Raw genomic sequence first — 17,723 nt, forward strand, 5'->3', positions numbered from 1 at the left:
ACCTCCGCCCAAGGGCTCCATGGCTGGGCTCTGAGCCCACTTGAAGGACAGCTGCTTTGCTTTGCTTTGCTTTTCACAAGTGCGCAAGGCTCAGCCAAAGGACAAAGCCTGCCAAAAATGGGTTCAACTCATTGGTGTTCCTCTCCACGGAAGTCTTTAGTAAAAGGCGAAAGACTTGTGCGCTTTGAAGAGAAACCCGAGTAAGTACAGCCCCTCTCCTCCGCGCCAGCCAAGACCTCTGTCGTCCCAGTCCCCGGCCTCAGGGTAAGCCCGGCTTGGCTTAGCGTGCGCCAAACTCCCGGGCCACGCCCCTGCCCCTGCCCCTGGCCCCCAACACCCCCGACACTCTCACAGGCTCTATACAGGCAGTGGCTTCGCGGATAGGATGAGTCCCGGCTGTAGGGCGCAGGCTACCGAGCACCAGGGAGACTCAGGCGCCTCCAGACTCTCGCTGAGGATGGGCTGAAAACCCGGAAGGAAAACAGCCGGCACACTCAAAGGGGCATATAGGACCGCTCAAAATGGGGCAATATTCCCTCTCTGTCTGACTGTCCAAAGTGCAAACCTGGCTGCATTTTTGTCAGGCTTTGTCTTGCTCCTCTTTCCGTTCCGTTCCGAGCCGCGCTCCCTCCCCCTCCCCAGCCGTCAAGGCTCAAATGCAGTAGTTTCAGAGCGCGAGTCCGCAGGGACGCCAGCGAGCCAAGGCGGCGTTAAGGACGCTGTTCAGGCCGCGGTGCCGTCCACTTTGAACCCCGGTCTTTTTCGGTCTCCAGGCTTGCGGTTGAGCCACGGAGCCCTCAATCTGCACTGGCGTTTTGCTTTTCCACAAGGCAGGAGGAAGGTGCACCGTTCCCGGCGGCACTGCAATACCGGGTCGATGCGTGGAGTGAACGGAGCAAGCCCCTTTTTCAGCTCCCGGTGCTAAAAATCCCTTTAATATGTTGTCCCCTTATAGGGGACGTATCAGATATTAAACTGATAAGAACAGATACTACACTTGATCTTAGCCAAAAGGCCGAGAAGCGATGACCACCCAGCCCCTTGCTGCCCCACCCCACCTCCCGGAACAGTCCTCACCGGCCGCGGTGAAGCCGTTTCAACTGCGCAGCAGAGGCGGCCGCTGCTTAGCACCTCCGCCCAAGGGCTCCATGGCTGGGCTCTGAGCCCACTTGAAGGACAGCTGCTTTGCTTTGCTTTGCTTTGCTTTGCTTTTCACAAGTGCGCAAGGCTCAGCCAAAGGGCAAAGCCTGCCAAAAATGGGTTCAACTCATTGGTGTTCCTCTCCACGGAAGTCTTTAGTAAAAGGCGAAAGACTTGTGCGCTTTGAAGAGAAACCCGAGTAAGTACAGCCCCTCTCCTCCGCGCCAGCCAAGATGTCTGTCGTCCCAGTCCCCGGCCTCACGGTAAGCCCGGCTTGGCTTAGCGTGCGCCAAACTCCCGGGCCACGCCCCTGCCCCTGCCCCTGGCCCCCAACACCCCCGACACTCTCACAGGCTCTATACAGGCAGTGGCTTCGCGGATAGGATGAGTCCCGGCTGTAGGGCGCAGGCTACCGAGCACCAGGGAGACTCAGGCGCCTCCAGACTCTCGCTGAGGACGGGCTGAAAACCCGGAAGGAAAACAGCCGGCACACTCAAAGGGGCATATAGGACCGCTCAAAATGGGGCAATATTCCCTCTCTGTCTGACTGTCCAAAGTGCAAACCTGGCTGCATTTTTGTCAGGCTTTGTCTTGCTCCTCTTTCCGTTCCGTTCCGTTCCGAGCCGCGCTCCCTCCCCCTCCCCAGCCGTCAAGGCTCAAATGCAGTAGTTTCAGAGCGCGAGTCCGCAGGTACGCCAGCGAGCCAAGGCGGCGTTAAGGACGCTGTTCAGGCCGCGGTGCCGTCCACTTTGAACCCCGGTCTTTTTCGGTCTCCGGGCTTGCGGTTGAGCCACGGAGCCCTCAATCTGCACTGGCGTTTTGCTTTTCCACAAGGCAGGAGGAGGGTGCACCGTTCCCGGCGGCACTGCAATACCGGGTCGATGCGTGGAGTGAACGGAGCGAGCCCCTTTTTCAGCTCCCAGTGCTAAAAATCCCTTTAATATGTTGTCCCCTTATAGGGGACGTATCAGATATTAAACTGATAAGAACAGATACTACACTTGATCTTAGCCAAAAGGCCGAGAAGCGATGACCCCCCAGCCCCTTGCTGCCCCACCCCACCTCCCGGAACAGTCCTCACCGGCCACGGTGAAGCCGTTTCAACTGCGCACCAGAGGGGGCCGCTGCTTAGCACCTCCGCCCAAGGGCTCCATGGCTGGGCTCTGAGCCCACTTGAAGGACAGCTGCTTTGCTTTGCTTTGCTTTTCACAAGTGCGCAAGGCTCAGCCAAAGGGCAAAGCCTGCCAAAAATGGGTTCAACTCATTGGTGTTCCTCTCCACGGAAGTCTTTAGTAAAAGGCGAAAGACTTGTGCGCTTTGAAGAGAAACCCGAGTAAGTACAGCCCCTCTCCTCCGCGCCAGCCAAGACCTCTGTCGTCCCAGTCCCCGGCCTCAGGGTAAGCCCGGCTTGGCTTAGCGTGCGCCAAACTCCCGGGCCACGCCCCTGCCCCTGCCCCTGGCCCCCAACACCCCCGACACTCTCACAGGCTCTATACAGGCAGTGGCTTCGCGGATAGGATGAGTCCCGGCTGTAGGGCGCAGGCTACCGAGCACCAGGGAGACTCAGGCGCCTCCAGACTCTCGCTGAGGATGGGCTGAAAACCCGGAAGGAAAACAGCCGGCACACTCAAAGGGGCATATAGGACCGCTCAAAATGGGGCAATATTCCCTCTCTGTCTGACTGTCCAAAGTGCAAACCTGGCTGCATTTTTGTCAGGCTTTGTCTTGCTCCTCTTTCCGTTCCGTTCCGAGCCGCGCTCCCTCCCCCTCCCCAGCCGTCAAGGCTCAAATGCAGTAGTTTCAGAGCGCGAGTCCGCAGGGACGCCAGCGAGCCAAGGCGGCGTTAAGGACGCTGTTCAGGCCGCGGTGCCGTCCACTTTGAACCCCGGTCTTTTTCGGTCTCCGGGCTTGCGGTTGAGCCACGGAGCCCTCAATCTGCACTGGCGTTTTGCTTTTCCACAAGGCAGGAGGAAGGTGCACCGTTCCCGGCGGCACTGCAATACCGGGTCGATGCGTGGAGTGAACGGAGCGAGCCCCTTTTTCAGCTCCCGGTGCTAAAAATCCCTTTAATATGTTGTCCCCTTATAGGGGACGTATCAGATATTAAACTGATAAGAACAGATACTACACTTGATCTTAGCCAAAAGGCCGAGAAGCGATGACCACCCAGCCCCTTGCTGCCCCACCCCACCTCCCGGAACAGTCCTCACCGGCCGCGGTGAAGCCGTTTCAACTGCGCACCAGAGGGGGCCGCTGCTTAGCACCTCCGCCCAAGGTCTCCATGGCTGGGCTCTGAGCCCACTTGAAGGACAGCTGCTTTGCTTTGCTTTGCTTTTCACAAGTGCGCAAGGCTCAGCCAAAGGGCAAAGCCTGCCAAAAATGGGTTCAACTCATTGGTGTTCCTCTCCACGGAAGTCTTTAGTAAAAGGCGAAAGACTTGTGCGCTTTGAAGAGAAACCCGAGTAAGTACAGCCCCTCTCCTCCGCGCCAGCCAAGACCTCTGTCGTCCCAGTCCCCGGCCTCAGGGTAAGACCGGCTTGGCTTAGCGTGCGCCAAACTCCCGGGCCACGCCCCTGCCCCTGCCCCTGGCCCCCAACACCCCCGACACTCTCACAGGCTCTATACAGGCAGTGGCTTCGCGGATAGGATGAGTCCCGGCTGTAGGGCGCAGGCTACCGAGCACCAGGGAGACTCAGGCGCCTCCAGACTCTCGCTGAGGACGGGCTGAAAACCCGGAAGGAAAACAGCCGGCACACTCAAAGGGGCATATAGGACCGCTCAAAATGGGGCAATATTCCCTCTCTGTCTGACTGTCCAAAGTGCAAACCTGGCTGCATTTTTGTCAGGCTTTGTCTTGCTCCTCTTTCCGTTCCGTTCCGTTCCGAGCCGCGCTCCCTCCCCAGCCGTCAAGGCTCAAATGCAGTAGTTTCAGAGCGCGAGTCCGCAGGGACGCCAGCGAGCCAAGGCGGCGTTAAGGACGCTGTTCAGGCCGCGGTGCCGTCCACTTTGAACCCCGGTCTTTTTCGGTCTCTGGGCTTGCGGTTGAGCCACGGAGCCCTCAATCTGCACTGGCGTTTTGCTTTTCCACAAGGCAGGAGGAGGGTGCACCGTTCCCGGCGGCACTGCAATACCGGGTCGATGCGTGGAGTGAACGGAGCGAGCCCCTTTTTCAGCTCCCGGTGCTAAAAATCCCTTTAATATGTTGTCCCCTTATAGGGGACGTATCAGATATTAAACTGATAAGAACAGATACTACACTTGATCTTAGCCAAAAGGCCGAGAAGCGATGACCACCCAGCCCCTTGCTGCCCCACCCCACCTCCCGGAACAGTCCTCACCGGCCGCGGTGAAGCCGTTTCAACTGCGCACCAGAGGGGGCCGCTGCTTAGCACCTCTGCCCAAGGGCTCCATGGCTGGGCTCTGAGCCCACTTGAAGGACAGCTGCTTTGCTTTGCTTTGCTTTTCACAAGTGCGCAAGGCTCAGCCAAAGGGCAAAGCCTGCCAAAAATGGGTTCAACTCATTGGTGTTCCTCTCCACGGAAGTCTTTAGTAAAAGGCGAAAGACTTGTGCGCTTTGAAGAGAAACCCGAGTAAGTACAGCCCCTCTCCTCCGCGCCAGCCAAGACCTCTGTCGTCCCAGTCCCCGGCCTCAGGGTAAGCCCGGCTTGGCTTAGCATGCGCCAAACTCCCGGGCCACGCCCCTGCCCCTGCCCCTGGCCCCCAACACCCCCGACACTCTCACAGGCTCTATACAGGCAGTGGCTTCGCGGATAGGATGAGTCCCGGCTGTAGGGCGCAGGCTACCGAGCACCAGGGAGACTCAGGCGCCTCCAGACTCTCGCTGAGGATGGGCTGAAAACCCGGAAGGAAAACAGCCGGCACACTCAAAGGGGCATATAGGACCGCTCAAAATGGGGCAATATTCCCTCTCTGTCTGACTGTCCAAAGTGCAAACCTGGCTGCATTTTTGTCAGGCTTTGTCTTGCTCCTCTTTCCGTTCCGTTCCGAGCCGCGCTCCCTCCCCCTCCCCAGCCGTCAAGGCTCAAATGCAGTAGTTTCAGAGCGCGAGTCCGCAGGGACGCCAGCGAGCCAAGGCGGCGTTAAGGACGCTGTTCAGGCCGCGGTGCCGTCCACTTTGAACCCCGGTCTTTTTCGGTCTCCGGGCTTGCGGTTGAGCCACGGAGCCCTCAATCTGCACTGGCGTTTTGCTTTTCCACAAGGCAGGAGGAAGGTGCACCGTTCCCGGCGGCACTGCAATACCGGGTCGATGCGTGGAGTGAACGGAGCGAGCCCCTTTTTCAGCTCCCGGTGCTAAAAATCCCTTTAATATGTTGTCCCCTTATAGGGGACGTATCAGATATTAAACTGATAAGAACAGATACTACACTTGATCTTAGCCAAAAGGCCGAGAAGCGATGACCACCCAGCCCCTTGCTGCCCCACCCCACCTCCCGGAACAGTCCTCACCGGCCGCGGTGAAGCCGTTTCAACTGCGCACGAGAGGCGGCCGCTGCTTAGCACCTCTGCCCAAGGGCTCCATGGCTGGGCTCTGAGCCCACTTGAAGGACAGCTGCTTTGCTTTGCTTTGCTTTGCTTTGCTTTGCTTTTCACAAGTGCGCAAGGCTCAGCCAAAGGGCAAAGCCTGCCAAAAATGGGTTCAACTCATTGGTGTTCCTCTCCACGGAAGTCTTTAGTAAAAGGCGAAAGACTTGTGCGCTTTGAAGAGAAACCCGAGTAAGTACAGCCCCTCTCCTCCGCGCCAGCCAAGATGTCTGTCGTCCCAGTCCCCGGCCTCACGGTAAGCCCGGCTTGGCTTAGCGTGCGCCAAACTCCCGGGCCACGCCCCTGCCCCTGCCCCTGGCCCCCAACACCCCCGACACTCTCACAGGCTCTATACAGGCAGTGGCTTCGTGGATAGGATGAGTCCCGGCTGTAGGGCGCAGGCTACCGAGCACCAGGGAGACTCAGGCGCCTCCAGACTCTCGCTGAGGACGGGCTGAAAACCCGGAAGGAAAACAGCCGGCACACTCAAAGGGGCATATAGGACCGCTCAAAATGGGGCAATATTCCCTCTCTGTCTGACTGTCCAAAGTGCAAACCTGGCTGCATTTTTGTCAGGCTTTGTCTTGCTCCTCTTTCCGTTCCGTTCCGTTCCGAGCCGCGCTCCCTCCCCCTCCCCAGCCGTCAAGGCTCAAATGCAGTAGTTTCAGAGCGCGAGTCCGCAGGGACGCCAGCGAGCCAAGGCGGCGTTAAGGACGCTGTTCAGGCCGCGGTGCCGTCCACTTTGAACCCCGGTCTTTTTCGGTCTCCGGGCTTGCGGTTGAGCCACGGAGCCCTCAATCTGCACTGGCGTTTTGCTTTTCCACAAGGCAGGAGGAGGGTGCACCGTTCCCGGCGGCACTGCAATACCGGGTCGATGCGTGGAGTGAACGGAGCGAGCCCCTTTTTCAGCTCCCGGTGCTAAAAATCCCTTTAATATGTTGTCCCCTTATAGGGGACGTATCAGATATTAAACTGATAAGAACAGATACTACACTTGATCTTAGCCAAAAGGCCGAGAAGCGATGACCACCCAGCCCCTTGCTGCCCCACCCCACCTCCCGGAACAGTCCTCACCGGCCGCAGTGAAGCCGTTTCAACTGCGCACCAGAGGGGGCCGCTGCTTAGCACCTCCGCCCAAGGGCTCCATGGCTGGGCTCTGAGCCCACTTGAAGGACAGCTGCTTTGCTTTGCTTTGCTTTGCTTTGCTTTTCACAAGTGCGCAAGGCTCAGCCAAAGGGCAAAGCCTGCCAAAAATGGGTTCAACTCATTGGTGTTCCTCTCCACGGAAGTCTTTAGTAAAAGGCGAAAGACTTGTGCGCTTTGAAGAGAAACCCGAATAAGTACAGCCCCTCTCCTCCGCGCCAGCCAAGATGTCTGTCGTCCCAGTCCCCGGCCTCACGGTAAGCCCGGCTTGGCTTAGCGTGCGCCAAACTCCCGGGCCACGCCCCTGCCCCTGCCCCTGGCCCCCAACACCCCCGACACTCTCACAGGCTCTATACAGGCAGTGGCTTCGCGGATAGGATGAGTCCCGGCTGTAGGGCGCAGGCTACCGAGCACCAGGGAGACTCAGGCGCCTCCAGACTCTCGCTGAGGACGGGCTGAAAACCCGGAAGGAAAACAGCCGGCACACTCAAAGGGGCATATAGGACCGCTCAAAATGGGGCAATATTCCCTCTCTGTCTGACTGTCCAAAGTGCAAACCTGGCTGCATTTTTGTCAGGCTTTGTCTTGCTCCTCTTTCCGTTCCGTTCCATTCCGAGCCGCGCTCCCTCCCCCTCCCCAGCCGTCAAGGCTCAAATGCAGTAGTTTCAGAGCGCGAGTCCGCAGGGATGCCAGCGAGCCAAGGCGGCGTTAAGGACGCTGTTCAGGCCGCGGTGCCGTCCACTTTGAACCCCGGTCTTTTTCGGTCTCCGGGCTTGCGGTTGAGCCACGGAGCCCTCAATCTGCACTGGCGTTTTGCTTTTCCACAAGGCAGGAGGAGGGTGCACCGTTCCCGGCGGCACTGCAATACCGGGTCGATGCGTGGAGTGAACGGAGCGAGCCCCTTTTTCAGCTCCCGGTGCTAAAAATCCCTTTAATATGTTGTCCCCTTATAGGGGACGTATCAGATATTAAACTGATAAGAACAGATACTACACTTGATCTTAGCCAAAAGGCCGAGAAGCGATGACCCCCCAGCCCCTTGCTGCCCCACCCCACCTCCCGGAACAGTCCTCACCGGCCGCGGTGAAGCCGTTTCAACTGCGCACCAGAGGGGGCCGCTGCTTAGCACCTCCGCCCAAGGGCTCCATGGCTGGGCTCTGAGCCCACTTGAAGGACAGCTGCTTTGCTTTGCTTTGCTTTTCACAAGTGCGCAAGGCTCAGCCAAAGGGCAAAGCCTGCCAAAAATGGGTTCAACTCATTGGTGTTCCTCTCCACGGAAGTCTTTAGTAAAAGGCGAAAGACTTGTGCGCTTTGAAGAGAAACCCGAGTAAGTACAGCCCCTCTCCTCCGCGCCAGCCAAGACTTCTGTCGTCCCAGTCCCCGGCCTCACGGTAAGCCCGGCTTGGCTTATCGTGCGCCAAACTCCCGGGCCACGCCCCTGCCCCTGCCCCTGGCCCCCAACACCCCCGACACTCTCACAGGCTCTATACAGGCAGTGGCTTCGCGGATAGGATGAGTCCCGGCTGTAGGGCGCAGGCTACCGAGCACCAGGGAGACTCAGGCGCCTCCAGACTCTCGCTGAGGATGGGCTGAAAACCCGGAAGGAAAACAGCCGGCACACTCAAAGGGGCATATAGGACCGCTCAAAATGGGGCAATATTCCCTCTCTGTCTGACTGTCCAAAGTGCAAACCTGGCTGCATTTTTGTCAGGCTTTGTCTTGCTCCTCTTTCCGTTCCGTTCCGAGTCGCGCTCCCTCCCCCTCCCCAGCCGTCAAGGCTCAAATGCAGTAGTTTCAGAGCGCGAGTCCACAGGGACGCCAGCGAGCCAAGGCGGCGTTAAGGACGCTGTTCAGGCCGCGGTGCCGTCCACTTTGAACCCCGGTCTTTTTCGGTCTCCGGGCTTGCGGTTGAGCCACGGAGCCCTCAATCTGCACTGGTGTTTTGCTTTTCCACAAGGCAGGAGGAAGGTGCACCGTTCCCGGCGGCACTGCAATACCGGGTCGATGCGTGGAGTGAACGGAGCGAGCCCCTTTTTCAGCTCCCGGTGCTAAAAATCCCTTTAATATGTTGTCCCCTTATAGGGGACGTATCAGATATTAAACTGATAAGAACAGATACTACACTTGATCTTAGCCAAAAGGCCGAGAAGCGATGACCCCCCAGCCCCTTGCTGCCCCACCCCACCTCCCGGAACAGTCCTCACCGGCCGCGGTGAAGCCGTTTCAACTGCGCACCAGAGGGGGCCGCTGCTTAGCACCTCTGCCCAAGGGCTCCATGGCTGGGCTCTGAGCCCACTTGAAGGACAGCTGCTTTGCTTTGCTTTGCTTTGCTTTGCTTTTCACAAGTGCGCAAGGCTCAGCCAAAGGGCAAAGCCTGCCAAAAATGGGTTCAACTCATTGGTGTTCCTCTCCACGGAAGTCTTTAGTAAAAGGCGAAAGACTTGTGCGCTTTGAAGAGAAACCCGAGTAAGTACAGCCCCTCTCCTCCGCGCCAGCCAAGATGTCTGTCGTCCCAGTCCCCGGCCTCACGGTAAGCCCGGCTTGGCTTAGCGTGCGCCAAACTCCCGGGCCACGCCCCTGCCCCTGCCCCTGGCCCCCAACACCCCCGACACTCTCACAGGCTCTATACAGGCAGTGGCTTCGCGGATAGGATGAGTCCCGGCTGTAGGGCGCAGGCTACCGAGCACCAGGGAGACTCAGGCGCCTCCAGACTCTCGCTGAGGACGGGCTGAAAACCCGGAAGGAAAACAGCCGGCACACTCAAAGGGGCATATAGGACCGCTCAAAATGGGGCAATATTCCCTCTCTGTCTGACTGTCCAAAGTGCAAACCTGGCTGCATTTTTGTCAGGCTTTGTCTTGCTCCTCTTTCCGTTCCGTTCCGTTCCGAGCCGCGCTCCCTCCCCCTCCCCAGCCGTCAAGGCTCAAATGCAGTAGTTTCAGAGCGCGAGTCCGCAGGGACGCCAGCGAGCCAAGGCGGCGTTAAGGACGCTGTTCAGGCCGCGGTGCCGTCCACTTTGAACCCCGGTCTTTTTCGGTCTCTGGGCTTGCGGTTGAGCCACGGAGCCCTCAATCTGCACTGGCGTTTTGCTTTTCCACAAGGCAGGAGGAGGGTGCACCGTTCCCGGCGGCACTGCAATACCGGGTCGATGCGTGGAGTGAACGGAGCGAGCCCCTTTTTCAGCTCCCGGTGCTAAAAATCCCTTTAATATGTTGTCCCCTTATAGGGGACGTATCAGATATTAAACTGATAAGAACAGATACTACACTTGATCTTAGCCAAAAGGCCGAGAAGCGATGACCCCCCAGCCCCTTGCTGCCCCACCCCACCTCCCGGAACAGTCCTCACCGGCCGCGGTGAAGCCGTTTCAACTGCGCACCAGAGGGGGCCGCTGCTTAGCACCTCCGCCCAAGGGCTCCATGGCTGGGCTCTGAGCCCACTTGAAGGACAGCTGCTTTGCTTTGCTTTGCTTTTCACAAGTGCGCAAGGCTCAGCCAAAGGGCAAAGCCTGCCAAAAATGGGTTCAACTCATTGGTGTTCCTCTCCACGGAAGTCTTTAGTAAAAGGCGAAAGACTTGTGCGCTTTGAAGAGAAACCCGAGTAAGTACAGCCCCTCTCCTCCGCGCCAGCCAAGACCTCTGTCGTCCCAGTCCCCGGCCTCAGGGTAAGCCCGGCTTGGCTTAGCGTGCGCCAAACTCCCGGGCCACGCCCCTGCCCCTGCCCCTGGCCCCCAACACCCCCGACACTCTCACAGGCTCTATACAGGCAGTGGCTTCGCGGATAGGATGAGTCCCGGCTGTAGGGCGCAGGCTACCGAGCACCAGGGAGACTCAGGCGCCTCCAGACTCTCGCTGAGGATGGGCTGAAAACCCGGAAGGAAAACAGCCGGCACACTCAAAGGGGCATATAGGACCGCTCAAAATGGGGCAATATTCCCTCTCTGTCTGACTGTCCAAAGTGCAAACCTGGCTGCATTTTTGTCAGGCTTTGTCTTGCTCCTCTTTCCGTTCCGTTCCGAGCCGCGCTCCCTCCCCCTCCCCAGCCGTCAAGGCTCAAATGCAGTAGTTTCAGAGCGCGAGTCCGCAGGGACGCCAGCGAGCCAAGGCGGCGTTAAGGACGCTGTTCAGGCCGCGGTGCCGTCCACTTTGAACCCCGGTCTTTTTCGGTCTCCGGGCTTGTGGTTGAGCCACGGAGCCCTCAATCTGCACTGGCGTTTTGCTTTTCCACAAGGCAGGAGGAAGGTGCACCGTTCCCGGCGGCACTGCAATACCGGGTCGATGCGTGGAGTGAACGGAGCGAGCCCCTTTTTCAGCTCCCGGTGCTAAAAATCCCTTTAATATGTTGTCCCCTTATAGGGGACGTATCAGATATTAAACTGATAAGAACAGATACTACACTTGATCTTAGCCAAAAGGCCGAGAAGCGATGACCCCCCAGCCCCTTGCTGCCCCACCCCACCTCCCGGAACAGTCCTCACCGGCCGCGGTGAAGCCGTTTCAACTGCGCACCAGAGGGGGCCGCTGCTTAGCACCTCCGCCCAAGGTCTCCATGGCTGGGCTCTGAGCCCACTTGAAGGACAGCTGCTTTGCTTTGCTTTGCTTTTCACAAGTGCGCAAGGCTCAGCCAAAGGGCAAAGCCTGCCAAAAATGGGTTCAACTCATTGGTGTTCCTCTCCACGGAAGTCTTTAGTAAAAGGCGAAAGACTTGTGCGCTTTGAAGAGAAACCCGAGTAAGTACAGCCCCTCTCCTCCGCGCCAGCCAAGACCTCTGTCGTCCCAGTCCCCGGCCTCAGGGTAAGCCCGGCTTGGCTTAGCGTGCGCCAAACTCCCGGGCCACGCCCCTGCCCCTGCCCCTGGCCCCCAACACCCCCGACACTCTCACAGGCTCTATACAGGCAGTGGCTTCGCGGATAGGATGAGTCCCGGCTGTAGGGCGCAGGCTACCGAGCACCAGGGAGACTCAGGCGCCTCCAGACTCTCGCTGAGGACGGGCTGAAAACCCGGAAGGAAAACAGCCGGCACACTCAAAGGGGCATATAGGACCGCTCAAAATGGGGCAATATTCCCTCTCTGTCTGACTGTCCAAAGTGCAAACCTGGCTGCATTTTTGTCAGGCTTTGTCTTGCTCCTCTTTCCGTTCCGTTCCGTTCCGAGCCGCGCTCCCTCCCCAGCCGTCAAGGCTCAAATGCAGTAGTTTCAGAGCGCGAGTCCGCAGGGACGCCAGCGAGCCAAGGCGGCGTTAAGGACGCTGTTCAGGCCGCGGTGCCGTCCACTTTGAACCCCGGTCTTTTTCGGTCTCTGGGCTTGCGGTTGAGCCACGGAGCCCTCAATCTGCACTGGCGTTTTGCTTTTCCACAAGGCAGGAGGAGGGTGCACCGTTCCCGGCGGCACTGCAATACCGGGTCGATGCGTGGAGTGAACGGAGCGAGCCCCTTTTTCAGCTCCCGGTGCTAAAAATCCCTTTAATATGTTGTTCCCTTATAGGGGACGTATCAGATATTAAACTGATAAGAACAGATACTACACTTGATCTTAGCCAAAAGGCCGAGAAGCGATGACCACCCAGCCCCTTGCTGCCCCACCCCACCTCCCGGAACAGTCCTCACCGGCCGCGGTGAAGCCGTTTCAACTGCGCACCAGAGGGGGCCGCTGCTTAGCACCTCTGCCCAAGGGCTCCATGGCTGGGCTCTGAGCCCACTTGAAGGACAGCTGCTTTGCTTTGCTTTGCTTTTCACAAGTGCGCAAGGCTCAGCCAAAGGGCAAAGCCTGCCAAAAATGGGTTCAACTCATTGGTGTTCCTCTCCACGGAAGTCTTTAGTAAAAGGCGAAAGACTTGTGCGCTTTGAAGAGAAACCCGAGTAAGTACAGCCCCTCTCCTCCGCGCCAGCCAAGATGTCTGTCGTCCCAGTCCCCGGCCTCACGGTAAGCCCGGCTTGGCTTAGCGTGCGCCAAACTCCCGGGCCACGCCCCTGCCCCTGCCCCTGGCCCCCAACACCCCCGACACTCTCACAGGCTCTATACAGGCAGTGGCTTCGCGGATAGGATGAGTCCCGGCTGTAGGGCGCAGGCTACCGAGCACCAGGGAGACTCAGGCGCCTCCAGACTCTCGCTGAGGACGGGCTGAAAACCCGGAAGGAAAACAGCCGGCACACTCAAAGGGGCATATAGGACCGCTCAAAATGGGGCAATATTCCCTCTCTGTCTGACTGTCCAAAGTGCAAACCTGGCTGCATTTTTGTCAGGCTTTGTCTTGCTCCTCTTTCCGTTCCGTTCCGTTCCGAGCCGCGCTCCCTCCCCCTCCCCAGCCGTCAAGGCTCAAATGCAGTAGTTTCAGAGCGCGAGTCCGCAGGGACGCCAGCGAGCCAAGGCGGCGTTAAGGACGCTGTTCAGGCCGCGGTGCCGTCCACTTTGAACCCCGGTCTTTTTCGGTCTCCGGGCTTGCGGTTGAGCCACGGAGCCCTCAATCTGCACTGGCGTTTTGCTTTTCCACAAGGCAGGAGGAGGGTGCACCGTTCCCGGCGGCACTGCAATACCGGGTCGATGCGTGGAGTGAACGGAGCGAGCCCCTTTTTCAGCTCCCGGTGCTAAAAATCCCTTTAATATGTTGTCCCCTTATAGGGGACGTATCAGATATTAAACTGATAAGAACAGATACTACACTTGATCTTAGCCAAAAGGCCGAGAAGCGATGACCCCCCAGCCCCTTGCTGCCCCACCCCACCTCCCGGAACAGTCCTCACCGGCCGCGGTGAAGCCGTTTCAACTGCGCACCAGAGGGGGCCGCTGCTTAGCACCTCCGCCCAAGGGCTCCATGGCTGGGCTCTGAGCCCACTTGAAGGACAGCTGCTTTGCTTTGCTTTGCTTTTCACAAGTGCGCAAGGCTCAGCCAAAGGGCAAAGCCTGCCAAAAATGGGTTCAACTCATTGGTGTTCCTCTCCACGGAAGTCTTTAGTAAAAGGCGAAAGACTTGTGCGCTTTGAAGAGAAACCCGAGTAAGTACAGCCCCTCTCCTCCGCGCCAGCCAAGACCTCTGTCGTCCCAGTCCCCGGCCTCAGGGTAAGCCCGGCTTGGCTTAGCGTGCGCCAAACTCCCGGGCCACGCCCCTGCCCCTGCCCCTGGCCCCCAACACCCCCGACACTCTCACAGGCTCTATACAGGCAGTGGCTTCGCGGATAGGATGAGTCCCGGCTGTAGGGCGCAGGCTACCGAGCACCAGGGAGACTCAGGCGCCTCCAGACTCTCGCTGAGGACGGGCTGAAAACCCGGAAGGAAAACAGCCGGCACACTCAAAGGGGCATATAGGACCGCTCAAAATGGGGCAATATTCCCTCTCTGTCTGACTGTCCAAAGTGCAAACCTGGCTGCATTTTTGTCAGGCTTTGTCTTGCTCCTCTTTCCGTTCCGTTCCGTTCCGAGCCGCGCTCCCTCCCCAGCCGTCAAGGCTCAAATGCAGTAGTTTCAGAGCGCGAGTCCGCAGGGACGCCAGCGAGCCAAGGCGGCGTTAAGGACGCTGTTCAGGCCGCGGTGCCGTCCACTTTGAACCCCGGTCTTTTTCGGTCTCTGGGCTTGCGGTTGAGCCACGGAGCCCTCAATCTGCACTGGCGTTTTGCTTTTCCACAAGGCAGGAGGAGGGTGCACCGTTCCCGGCGGCACTGCAATACCGGGTCGATGCGTGGAGTGAACGGAGCGAGCCCCTTTTTCAGCTCCCGGTGCTAAAAATCCCTTTAATATGTTGTTCCCTTATAGGGGACGTATCAGATATTAAACTGATAAGAACAGATACTACACTTGATCTTAGCCAAAAGGCCGAGAAGCGATGACCACCCAGCCCCTTGCTGCCCCACCCCACCTCCCGGAACAGTCCTCACCGGCCGCGGTGAAGCCGTTTCAACTGCGCACCAGAGGGGGCCGCTGCTTAGCACCTCTGCCCAAGGGCTCCATGGCTGGGCTCTGAGCCCACTTGAAGGACAGCTGCTTTGCTTTGCTTTGCTTTTCACAAGTGCGCAAGGCTCAGCCAAAGGGCAAAGCCTGCCAAAAATGGGTTCAACTCATTGGTGTTCCTCTCCACGGAAGTCTTTAGTAAAAGGCGAAAGACTTGTGCGCTTTGAAGAGAAACCCGAGTAAGTACAGCCCCTCTCCTCCGCGCCAGCCAAGATGTCTGTCGTCCCAGTCCCCGGCCTCACGGTAAGCCCGGCTTGGCTTAGCGTGCGCCAAACTCCCGGGCCACGCCCCTGCCCCTGCCCCTGGCCCCCAACACCCCCGACACTCTCACAGGCTCTATACAGGCAGTGGCTTCGCGGATAGGATGAGTCCCGGCTGTAGGGCGCAGGCTACCGAGCACCAGGGAGACTCAGGCGCCTCCAGACTCTCGCTGAGGACGGGCTGAAAACCCGGAAGGAAAACAGCCGGCACACTCAAAGGGGCATATAGGACCGCTCAAAATGGGGCAATATTCCCTCTCTGTCTGACTGTCCAAAGTGCAAACCTGGCTGCATTTTTGTCAGGCTTTGTCTTGCTCCTCTTTCCGTTCCGTTCCGTTCCGAGCCGCGCTCCCTCCCCCTCCCCAGCCGTCAAGGCTCAAATGCAGTAGTTTCAGAGCGCGAGTCCGCAGGGACGCCAGCGAGCCAAGGCGGCGTTAAGGACGCTGTTCAGGCCGCGGTGCCGTCCACTTTGAACCCCGGTCTTTTTCGGTCTCCGGGCTTGCGGTTGAGCCACGGAGCCCTCAATCTGCACTGGCGTTTTGCTTTTCCACAAGGCAGGAGGAGGGTGCACCGTTCCCGGCGGCACTGCAATACCGGGTCGATGCGTGGAGTGAACGGAGCGAGCCCCTTTTTCAGCTCCCGGTGCTAAAAATCCCTTTAATATGTTGTCCCCTTATAGGGGACGTATCAGATATTAAACTGATAAGAACAGATACTACACTTGATCTTAGCCAAAAGGCCGAGAAGCGATGACCCCCCAGCCCCTTGCTGCCCCACCCCACCTCCCGGAACAGTCCTCACCGGCCGCGGTGAAGCCGTTTCAACTGCGCACCAGAGGGGGCCGCTGCTTAGCACCTCCGCCCAAGGGCTCCATGGCTGGGCTCTGAGCCCACTTGAAGGACAGCTGCTTTGCTTTGCTTTGCTTTTCACAAGTGCGCAAGGCTCAGCCAAAGGGCAAAGCCTGCCAAAAATGGGTTCAACTCATTGGTGTTCCTCTCCACGGAAGTCTTTAGTAAAAGGCGAAAGACTTGTGCGCTTTGAAGAGAAACCCGAGTAAGTACAGCCCCTCTCCTCCGCGCCAGCCAAGACCTCTGTCGTCCCAGTCCCCGGCCTCAGGGTAAGCCCGGCTTGGCTTAGCGTGCGCCAAACTCCCGGGCCACGCCCCTGCCCCTGCCCCTGGCCCCCAACACCCCCGACACTCTCACAGGCTCTATACAGGCAGTGGCTTCGCGGATAGGATGAGTCCCGGCTGTAGGGCGCAGGCTACCGAGCACCAGGGAGACTCAGGCGCCTCCAGACTCTCGCTGAGGATGGGCTGAAAACCCGGAAGGAAAACAGCCGGCACACTCAAAGGGGCATATAGGACCGCTCAAAATGGGGCAATATTCCCTCTCTGTCTGACTGTCCAAAGTGCAAACCTGGCTGCATTTTTGTCAGGCTTTGTCTTGCTCCTCTTTCCGTTCCGTTCCGAGCCGCGCTCCCTCCCCCTCCCCAGCCGTCAAGGCTCAAATGCAGTAGTTTCAGAGCGCGAGTCCGCAGGGACGCCAGCGAGCCAAGGCGGCGTTAAGGACGCTGTTCAGGCCGCGGTGCCGTCCACTTTGAACCCCGGTCTTTTTCGGTCTCCGGGCTTGTGGTTGAGCCACGGAGCCCTCAATCTGCACTGGCGTTTTGCTTTTCCACAAGGCAGGAGGAAGGTGCACCGTTCCCGGCGGCACTGCAATACCGGGTCGATGCGTGGAGTGAACGGAGCGAGCCCCTTTTTCAGCTCCCGGTGCTAAAAATCCCTTTAATATGTTGTCCCCTTATAGGGGACGTATCAGATATTAAACTGATAAGAACAGATACTACACTTGATCTTAGCCAAAAGGCCGAGAAGCGATGACCCCCCAGCCCCTTGCTGCCCCACCCCACCTCCCGGAACAGTCCTCACCGGCCGCGGTGAAGCCGTTTCAACTGCGCACCAGAGGGGGCCGCTGCTTAGCACCTCCGCCCAAGGTCTCCATGGCTGGGCTCTGAGCCCACTTGAAGGACAGCTGCTTTGCTTTGCTTTGCTTTTCACAAGTGCGCAAGGCTCAGCCAAAGGGCAAAGCCTGCCAAAAATGGGTTCAACTCATTGGTGTTCCTCTCCACGGAAGTCTTTAGTAAAAGGCGAAAGACTTGTGCGCTTTGAAGAGAAACCCGAGTAAGTACAGCCCCTCTCCTCCGCGCCAGCCAAGACCTCTGTCGTCCCAGTCCCCGGCCTCAGGGTAAGCCCGGCTTGGCTTAGCGTGCGCCAAACTCCCGGGCCACGCCCCTGCCCCTGCCCCTGGCCCCCAACACCCCCGACACTCTCACAGGCTCTATACAGGCAGTGGCTTCGCGGATAGGATGAGTCCCGGCTGTAGGGCGCAGGCTACCGAGCACCAGGGAGACTCAGGCGCCTCCAGACTCTCGCTGAGGACGGGCTGAAAACCCGGAAGGAAAACAGCCGGCACACTCAAAGGGGCATATAGGACCGCTCAAAATGGGGCAATATTCCCTCTCTGTCTGACTGTCCAAAGTGCAAACCTGGCTGCATTTTTGTCAGGCTTTGTCTTGCTCCTCTTTCCGTTCCGTTCCGTTCCGAGCCGCGCTCCCTCCCCAGCCGTCAAGGCTCAAATGCAGTAGTTTCAGAGCGCGAGTCCGCAGGGACGCCAGCGAGCCAAGGCGGCGTTAAGGA

General features: G+C 58.6%; 31 non-coding genes across 31 annotated transcripts; all 31 read right to left on the reverse strand.

The window, feature by feature from the left end:
* Positions 1-91: 91 nt before the first annotated feature.
* On the reverse strand, positions 92-204 carry LOC146325929 (U5 spliceosomal RNA). The gene has a single exon (XR_014771135.1). It is a non-coding gene; the product is annotated as a U5 spliceosomal RNA (small nuclear RNA).
* Positions 205-836: 632 nt separating this feature from the next.
* On the reverse strand, positions 837-1,027 carry LOC146325930 (U2 spliceosomal RNA). Its single transcript, XR_014770864.1, has one exon. It is a non-coding gene; the product is annotated as a U2 spliceosomal RNA (small nuclear RNA).
* A 201-nt stretch (positions 1,028-1,228) lies between these two features.
* On the reverse strand, positions 1,229-1,343 carry LOC146325931 (U5 spliceosomal RNA). Its single transcript, XR_014771001.1, has one exon. It is a non-coding gene; the product is annotated as a U5 spliceosomal RNA (small nuclear RNA).
* Positions 1,344-1,980: 637 nt separating this feature from the next.
* On the reverse strand, positions 1,981-2,171 carry LOC146325932 (U2 spliceosomal RNA). Its single transcript, XR_014770968.1, has one exon. It is a non-coding gene; the product is annotated as a U2 spliceosomal RNA (small nuclear RNA).
* A 191-nt stretch (positions 2,172-2,362) lies between these two features.
* Positions 2,363-2,477, reverse strand: LOC146325933 (U5 spliceosomal RNA). The gene has a single exon (XR_014771002.1). It is a non-coding gene; the product is annotated as a U5 spliceosomal RNA (small nuclear RNA).
* Positions 2,478-3,109: 632 nt separating this feature from the next.
* On the reverse strand, positions 3,110-3,300 carry LOC146325934 (U2 spliceosomal RNA). The gene has a single exon (XR_014770852.1). It is a non-coding gene; the product is annotated as a U2 spliceosomal RNA (small nuclear RNA).
* A 191-nt stretch (positions 3,301-3,491) lies between these two features.
* LOC146325935 (U5 spliceosomal RNA) lies at positions 3,492-3,606 on the reverse strand. Its single transcript, XR_014771003.1, has one exon. It is a non-coding gene; the product is annotated as a U5 spliceosomal RNA (small nuclear RNA).
* Positions 3,607-4,237: 631 nt separating this feature from the next.
* LOC146325936 (U2 spliceosomal RNA) lies at positions 4,238-4,428 on the reverse strand. The gene has a single exon (XR_014770757.1). It is a non-coding gene; the product is annotated as a U2 spliceosomal RNA (small nuclear RNA).
* Positions 4,429-4,619: 191 nt separating this feature from the next.
* LOC146325937 (U5 spliceosomal RNA) lies at positions 4,620-4,734 on the reverse strand. The gene has a single exon (XR_014771004.1). It is a non-coding gene; the product is annotated as a U5 spliceosomal RNA (small nuclear RNA).
* A 632-nt stretch (positions 4,735-5,366) lies between these two features.
* LOC146325938 (U2 spliceosomal RNA) lies at positions 5,367-5,557 on the reverse strand. The gene has a single exon (XR_014770853.1). It is a non-coding gene; the product is annotated as a U2 spliceosomal RNA (small nuclear RNA).
* A 206-nt stretch (positions 5,558-5,763) lies between these two features.
* On the reverse strand, positions 5,764-5,878 carry LOC146325939 (U5 spliceosomal RNA). Its single transcript, XR_014771005.1, has one exon. It is a non-coding gene; the product is annotated as a U5 spliceosomal RNA (small nuclear RNA).
* A 637-nt stretch (positions 5,879-6,515) lies between these two features.
* On the reverse strand, positions 6,516-6,706 carry LOC146325940 (U2 spliceosomal RNA). Its single transcript, XR_014770758.1, has one exon. It is a non-coding gene; the product is annotated as a U2 spliceosomal RNA (small nuclear RNA).
* Positions 6,707-6,907: 201 nt separating this feature from the next.
* LOC146325941 (U5 spliceosomal RNA) lies at positions 6,908-7,022 on the reverse strand. Its single transcript, XR_014771137.1, has one exon. It is a non-coding gene; the product is annotated as a U5 spliceosomal RNA (small nuclear RNA).
* Positions 7,023-7,659: 637 nt separating this feature from the next.
* LOC146325942 (U2 spliceosomal RNA) lies at positions 7,660-7,850 on the reverse strand. The gene has a single exon (XR_014770760.1). It is a non-coding gene; the product is annotated as a U2 spliceosomal RNA (small nuclear RNA).
* A 191-nt stretch (positions 7,851-8,041) lies between these two features.
* LOC146325943 (U5 spliceosomal RNA) lies at positions 8,042-8,156 on the reverse strand. Its single transcript, XR_014771006.1, has one exon. It is a non-coding gene; the product is annotated as a U5 spliceosomal RNA (small nuclear RNA).
* A 632-nt stretch (positions 8,157-8,788) lies between these two features.
* LOC146325944 (U2 spliceosomal RNA) lies at positions 8,789-8,979 on the reverse strand. The gene has a single exon (XR_014770854.1). It is a non-coding gene; the product is annotated as a U2 spliceosomal RNA (small nuclear RNA).
* A 201-nt stretch (positions 8,980-9,180) lies between these two features.
* LOC146325945 (U5 spliceosomal RNA) lies at positions 9,181-9,295 on the reverse strand. Its single transcript, XR_014771008.1, has one exon. It is a non-coding gene; the product is annotated as a U5 spliceosomal RNA (small nuclear RNA).
* A 637-nt stretch (positions 9,296-9,932) lies between these two features.
* LOC146325946 (U2 spliceosomal RNA) lies at positions 9,933-10,123 on the reverse strand. Its single transcript, XR_014770761.1, has one exon. It is a non-coding gene; the product is annotated as a U2 spliceosomal RNA (small nuclear RNA).
* Positions 10,124-10,314: 191 nt separating this feature from the next.
* LOC146325947 (U5 spliceosomal RNA) lies at positions 10,315-10,429 on the reverse strand. The gene has a single exon (XR_014771009.1). It is a non-coding gene; the product is annotated as a U5 spliceosomal RNA (small nuclear RNA).
* A 632-nt stretch (positions 10,430-11,061) lies between these two features.
* Positions 11,062-11,252, reverse strand: LOC146325948 (U2 spliceosomal RNA). Its single transcript, XR_014770855.1, has one exon. It is a non-coding gene; the product is annotated as a U2 spliceosomal RNA (small nuclear RNA).
* Positions 11,253-11,443: 191 nt separating this feature from the next.
* On the reverse strand, positions 11,444-11,558 carry LOC146325949 (U5 spliceosomal RNA). Its single transcript, XR_014771010.1, has one exon. It is a non-coding gene; the product is annotated as a U5 spliceosomal RNA (small nuclear RNA).
* A 631-nt stretch (positions 11,559-12,189) lies between these two features.
* On the reverse strand, positions 12,190-12,380 carry LOC146325950 (U2 spliceosomal RNA). Its single transcript, XR_014770910.1, has one exon. It is a non-coding gene; the product is annotated as a U2 spliceosomal RNA (small nuclear RNA).
* Positions 12,381-12,571: 191 nt separating this feature from the next.
* LOC146325951 (U5 spliceosomal RNA) lies at positions 12,572-12,686 on the reverse strand. The gene has a single exon (XR_014771011.1). It is a non-coding gene; the product is annotated as a U5 spliceosomal RNA (small nuclear RNA).
* Positions 12,687-13,323: 637 nt separating this feature from the next.
* LOC146325952 (U2 spliceosomal RNA) lies at positions 13,324-13,514 on the reverse strand. Its single transcript, XR_014770762.1, has one exon. It is a non-coding gene; the product is annotated as a U2 spliceosomal RNA (small nuclear RNA).
* A 191-nt stretch (positions 13,515-13,705) lies between these two features.
* On the reverse strand, positions 13,706-13,820 carry LOC146325953 (U5 spliceosomal RNA). The gene has a single exon (XR_014771012.1). It is a non-coding gene; the product is annotated as a U5 spliceosomal RNA (small nuclear RNA).
* Positions 13,821-14,451: 631 nt separating this feature from the next.
* LOC146325954 (U2 spliceosomal RNA) lies at positions 14,452-14,642 on the reverse strand. The gene has a single exon (XR_014770911.1). It is a non-coding gene; the product is annotated as a U2 spliceosomal RNA (small nuclear RNA).
* A 191-nt stretch (positions 14,643-14,833) lies between these two features.
* Positions 14,834-14,948, reverse strand: LOC146325955 (U5 spliceosomal RNA). Its single transcript, XR_014771013.1, has one exon. It is a non-coding gene; the product is annotated as a U5 spliceosomal RNA (small nuclear RNA).
* Positions 14,949-15,585: 637 nt separating this feature from the next.
* Positions 15,586-15,776, reverse strand: LOC146325956 (U2 spliceosomal RNA). Its single transcript, XR_014770763.1, has one exon. It is a non-coding gene; the product is annotated as a U2 spliceosomal RNA (small nuclear RNA).
* Positions 15,777-15,967: 191 nt separating this feature from the next.
* Positions 15,968-16,082, reverse strand: LOC146325957 (U5 spliceosomal RNA). The gene has a single exon (XR_014771014.1). It is a non-coding gene; the product is annotated as a U5 spliceosomal RNA (small nuclear RNA).
* Positions 16,083-16,714: 632 nt separating this feature from the next.
* Positions 16,715-16,905, reverse strand: LOC146325958 (U2 spliceosomal RNA). Its single transcript, XR_014770856.1, has one exon. It is a non-coding gene; the product is annotated as a U2 spliceosomal RNA (small nuclear RNA).
* Positions 16,906-17,096: 191 nt separating this feature from the next.
* On the reverse strand, positions 17,097-17,211 carry LOC146325959 (U5 spliceosomal RNA). Its single transcript, XR_014771015.1, has one exon. It is a non-coding gene; the product is annotated as a U5 spliceosomal RNA (small nuclear RNA).
* Positions 17,212-17,723: the final 512 nt, after the last annotated feature.

Source organism: Lutjanus erythropterus, chromosome 6 (genome assembly GCF_056507025.1).
Source record: "Lutjanus erythropterus isolate fLutEry1 chromosome 6, fLutEry1.hap2, whole genome shotgun sequence".
Lineage (NCBI taxonomy): Eukaryota > Metazoa > Chordata > Actinopteri > Lutjaniformes > Lutjanidae > Lutjanus > Lutjanus erythropterus.